Below are 5,749 nucleotides of genomic sequence, written 5' to 3'. Positions count from 1 at the left end.
AGCCATCTGGAAATAAAAGAAAGGAAGCGATATTGTGCTGAGAATCTAACAGGGCCCATTCTCTTTTGTGAGAAAGTTGTTGAACCATGTGCTCAACAATAGACAATGCCTTAATAATTAAGGCTGGCTTAATGGTCAGCATTTTTTAAAGTGCAAACTGTTCGTCATGGAAATATGGGTCTAATCTTACAATTTTTTCACAGTGAAAGTTTTTTTTTTGCTACAATATCAGTGCTCACCAGAGTAAATATACTGAGACCAAGTTTTGCTCTCGCACTGACTTTGTGCACCGAAGTTTTATCCCAACTGACTGGCTAACATTAGGTTTTGCTTTAGCAGTAGCTGTAGAGGATGCTGGAATTCAGTTGTATTTGTGTCTGCTTTTGAAAAAGAGAGCAGTGGGAGAAAGAGAGTCCTGTTGCCTAAAAAGCAGAAACATCTGCTGGAGTTATTAACAGTTTTTTTGGCTGAGTTCAGCAGCAGGGCACCTTGTGGTTGATAGATTTTTTTTTTTCCCCCAGCAATTCAAGACAGTGTAGTTAAAGCAAATTTCTTATTTCCAAAGAAGCAATCTAATGAGGCAAAACCTACTTATTAAAATGGGGTACCTATGCCACGACTTAACAGAAATAATATCCTCAGACTTGCTTGCAGCTACATATATTTGGTTAGCTAAACCATGATTTTTAGAGTTCCAGTTACATTAATGTTTCTGTAAGTGATTCATTCACAGATGCTGACAAATCTTTAAAATGTCTCATCTTCTTCAGCCACCAGGAAGATATTTGGGCTGAGAAGCCATTTCTTGAGAAGCTCTGTGAGCAAATTCAAAGCTGACCAAAACTCAGATCTTCCCATTTTTACTGGGTGTTTCACTCTGCAGAGTGATTTAAATTGAGCTGGCAAACTGTATAGGTGAAAACAGTCAGACTTTCATCTTGTTTCCATTGTTTATGACAGATTGGGTGGTGCCTAGAGGAAAGTGCATGTATAAACAAGCTCTAAGGTAAAATTCTGGCAAGTGTGCAGCTGCTGAAAATTGGGCATGCATCATCCTGAAGTGCTTCCTCAACAAAGAAAAGCAGTCCGTGTAGATGCTACCTCAGAGTTGTTACACTCAATGTCTAAGGTTTTTGAACAAAGAAGTGATACAGGTGCCAGACTTGTGCTTTCTCTGAACATTAGTTTACCCAGTGAAAATGAAAAAAATGTGCTAACTTGCACTTTCAATAGGGAAAATATGTTCTTTAGGTTGGGTTAATTGAAACATGTTAGGTAAATTTAGCTGAAACCCAGCCATTTCTCCTTCCCTAGAAGTTCTTCACCTCTGCTGGGATGATTTATTCCACAGTCTTCAGATTTGCAAGAGGTTGTTTTTCTTGTAATGTTGAAAAGTGAGAATTTGCTTCATGCACAGTGTCTCTCTGATCATGTGACACAGTATAAAGGTGTGCTATGACTTGTTTTGTATGTTGAACAGGTATTTCATTAACTTTTGCAAATGTTGAACCATAATGTTAATTTTGTTCTATAGCAAATTTTCACTCAAAGATTGGGATAAATATGATGCTAACTGACATTTTTGCCCTTTCCCTGTAATTTTTATAAAATAAACAACCATTGTCCTTGTTTTGCAGGTTGGCAGTCAGAACAGAATAGCTAACTCTTCCATGTTCCTAATGTGGAAGAGTTTAGGCACCTAGGAACAAAGTGCAATCCATGAGGGTAACAGGACCACAGTCACTGAGGCTGGTGGCACTTCTAGTAGAATCAGGTACGGCAGGTTGCTCAGGGCTGTGCCTGGTTGGATTTGGATATCTCCAGGGATGGAGACCACATATCATCTCTGGACAACCTGTTCCAGTGTTTTATTACCCTCACAGTAATTTTTGTTTTCCCTTGTAGTTAAAAAGAATGTCTTTTATATTGGTTTGTGCACACTTCCTCTTCTCCCTTTGCTGCATATTACTGAGAAGTCTGACTCCATCTTCTTTATTCTCTCCCACTGGGTATTTATGCACGTTTTTAAGACACTACCCCACCAACACCCCTCCATCTTCCCCAAACCTTCTCTTCTCTTGGCAGAACAGTCCCAGCTCTCTCAGACTCTCTTTTCTATGAAAGGTGCTGCAGACCCTTTGTCACATTTGTGGCCTGTCATTCAGCTCACTCCAGGATGTTTGTAGTGGCCTAGACCTGGACCCAGCGTCTGCATATGTATCGCCAGTGCTGAGCAGGGGGTGAGGGTCACATCCTTTGCCCTGTTGGCAGTGCTTTTCTTAATGCAACCCAGGGTACAGCTGGCCTCTTTTTCCACAAAGGCATGTTGCTGGCTGTTGATCAACACATTGTACCCCAGGACCTCCAGCACCTCTTCTGATGAGCTACTCTCCAGCTGTTCAGCCTCCTGTGTGCAGGCCTCCTGTGTGATGGACTCATGTCTGTCCAGTTTGTATGTAGGCACCCAGGTTTTTGTCAGAAGGTACTCTAGGTACCTGTCCATAAGTAGGGTGCAGCTGGCTTGGCAGGTCTGAGCACTCTGCTTTCCAGGTCGTGCCTGAGCCTGTTCAGAGGTTCTTCAGAAAATTATGCTGTGCCTACAACCCCAAAGGGGTACAGTGCTGTGACTGTGTTTATATCATGCACCTGAATGTATACTGCTGTGAGTCATCCCAAAAGAGAGCAGCAGCGATCTGATCATTCTTTAACATGGCTGGCAGTCCAGGTAACATTTTTCTTTTGCAACAGCACTTCCCAGCAAACAAGGAGCTGGGCTTCTTGGCTTTTGGCAGTTTCGTGAAGCTCAATATCACAGCTTCCAGAGAACCCAACTTCAAATTAACTCATTTTATTTTTGGGCCAGTGCATACCTGCTGTTGAACAGCCCTGGCATGATAGTACTTTTAAAAGCTCAGCTAGGCTGGGTGCTGTTTCTAGGCCTGCAGCAACAAGCTGCCTTGCCAGTGGTGCTCAGATACCATGGCAACTGTCACTTTATAAATAGACAGATAGCAACCCAAGACCCTGAGCTATCCTGTTGCCCAGAGCTACTGAAGCTTTATAAATTCCAGTCAGCATTAGGGTTTTCACTAAGCCTGCCTGATGTGAGTAACTGCAACTCCAGTGACTTAAAAGAAGATTCTCCCACTGTCACCCTCGCTGAGGTTACCGTTTCAGTGACAGTGAAATAGTTTGCATCAAGTGCGAATTACTTAGAGAGAAGGGTTTGGGTAGAACTTAACTGGACAAGTTAAACCTCTTTGTCATAGCTATGTAAGTGAACTGAAGACAGGAAATCAATCTGATTTTACTGTTTTATTAAGATGTGAAAGTTTGAAATGGCTCCACTACAGGCAAATTCCTATAGAGAGCTTCCATTAGAAACAGAAGATCCTGTCCAGGAAAGCAGGACCAGGCCATGCTAGAAAAATTAATTTAAAGCAATTTACATCTGTTCATTGCAAAAGCAATTTGTCTTACAGTCACTACATGGAGAGCCAAGAGGCATTTGTCTTTGTTTTGAAAATGTAACATATGATAACAGTGGAAAGGATGGAGCTGCCAAAGGGCAGACTGAAAGGACTTGTGCATTTGCCAGGTAAGGCAGAGTTGGGGTCATCTGCCAGGGAGCGGTTGCTGATGTAAAGTATTTGAATTGGGTCTGGCTGGGACGGAGATAATTTTCTCCATAACAGCTCTGGTGGTGCTGGTAACACACCATTTTAGGTACTGCTGAACAGTGTTTGCTCAGCATCGAAGCCTTCTCTGCCCACTCGACCCCTACAGTGGATAGATTGGGGTGCACAAGAAGTTTGGAGGGGACACAACCAGGCAAATAACCCAGACTTACCAAAGAGAGTCTCCATGCCATATGTATCATGTTCAGCAATAAAACGGAGAGAAAGGGGATTTAGGAAGGTTAGCTATCTTTTGCTTGGGAACTGGTGGGGCAGTGGTCTAGCATGGGAGGTGGCTAGTGATTGTCATTGCATAACTTGCTTTGTTTCATTTTCTTTATTTCTTCTTCTACTTCACCTTCACCTATTAAAATGTTTTTATCTTGACCCATGAGTTTTCTTGGTTTTACTCTTTCTTTTCATTTTTCCCTGTACCAGTGGGGTTGGTGGAGGGAAAGTGAGCAAATGGCTATGTGATACTTAGCTGGCTACTGAGGTTAACCCATAATGGTGTTTTAGTATAAGTCCAGTAAATATCAGCACTTTGTGTGTGTGTGTTTAAAACCCATGAACTAATGGAATTGAAGTTTTTGTGGATCAGATGTTTACACTGTAAAGCCCATGGAAATAGACAGCATGGAACAGGTAGGGAAGTTCCCCACATTGTGTTGAGAGCACAGTATGGAGTGAGGCAGCACCACTGAATCCCGTCAGTCCTTGGCTTGTCTTTGTTGTCTTTCATTCGTCAATGGTGGTAACTAGCAAGGCAGCCTTTTAAGCTGCAGCCACCTTAACAAGTTATCTGTCAAGAGGGATGAGGACTGCTAATAGCACTCTGGTTGGTTGTTTCTAACCCACTGGTTTTCATGTTTCATGGAAGAGTTGCATTCCTTTGTAAGAGAAAGCTGGAAATGTGAGAAAAACTGTAATAACCATAATTTTCAATATCAAATACTCAAAATATTTTCTCTGTTTAGCTGGGGGAAAAATCATTTTCAGAGGGAAGTGCCATGCCTGTAAAAGCTGGTTGAGGAAGCAGGAAATGTTATTGATACGATGTTCACACCCCAGGGATCTGATCTGCAATAAGAAGTTGTTCTATTGCATTTTCCTTGAAGCCAGTGCAGCTTTGCTTTGCATGATTTGACTGCAGGGTCAAGTACCATACTTGCTAAGAATTAAATATGGGAAGCAGAGATATTAAGGTAAATGTATCATACTGAGTCTGGATAAGATGGAGTTAATCTTCATCTGGATGGTGCTGTATTTTGGGTTTGTGACTAAAGCAGTGGTGATGACAGACCAGCATTGTGGCTCTTATGAAGCAGTGCTTGTACAGCACTGGGACTTTCTTTTCCCAATTCTCCCTTCCCAGCAAGTAGTTTGGGGGAGCATAAAGGGCTGGAAGAGGACATAAACAGGACAAACTGACCAAAGGAATATCCCATGCTATATAATGTCATGATCAGTAATAACAATGGAAAGGAGGTTTGAGTTTTTCTGAAGGTAGTCATTGCGTGGAGACTAGCTGGGTATCAGTCTCCTGTGAGAGGTGGGTGACTGCCTTTGCATGACTTGTGTAGGTTTTTGTTTTGTTGTTTTCTTTCTTTTTCTTCTTTCCTTCACTTATTAAGCTACTTTTATCTCAACCCCTGAGTTTTCTTGCTTTTTTTCTTCCTATTCTTTCTCCAGTCCCACTGTGCTGGGGGGAGCAATCAGTGGCTGTGTGGGGCTGAGCTGCTGTTGAGGGTAGCCCACAAAACATATCCTGCCTAAAGTACTAGTAATCTGTGCCACCTGCCAGGCAGAGCTCACACACAAACTGATTTTCACTCACACACATAAAGTTACTAATGGCAAAAGTGTTTGTTGAATAAGGCCCCAAAACAGAAGAGAGATATTGAGCCTTATGAGAGTGAAGATGGCACAGAGGAGTCCTATAATATTCAGCCAAAAGAATTTTGTGATAACTGGCAAATCTTAGTTGGTGTATCTATAGAAATACTTTCATACAGATGCTTTCCAATATAGTATCAGACAGTATTACAAATAATCTTGGGACAATAATGCAG

This window comes from Psittacula echo (assembly GCF_963264785.1).
Source record: "Psittacula echo genome assembly, chromosome: Z".
Classification (NCBI taxonomy): Eukaryota; Metazoa; Chordata; class Aves; order Psittaciformes; family Psittacidae; genus Psittacula; species Psittacula echo.
Note: the sequence above shows the minus strand (reverse complement) of the source record.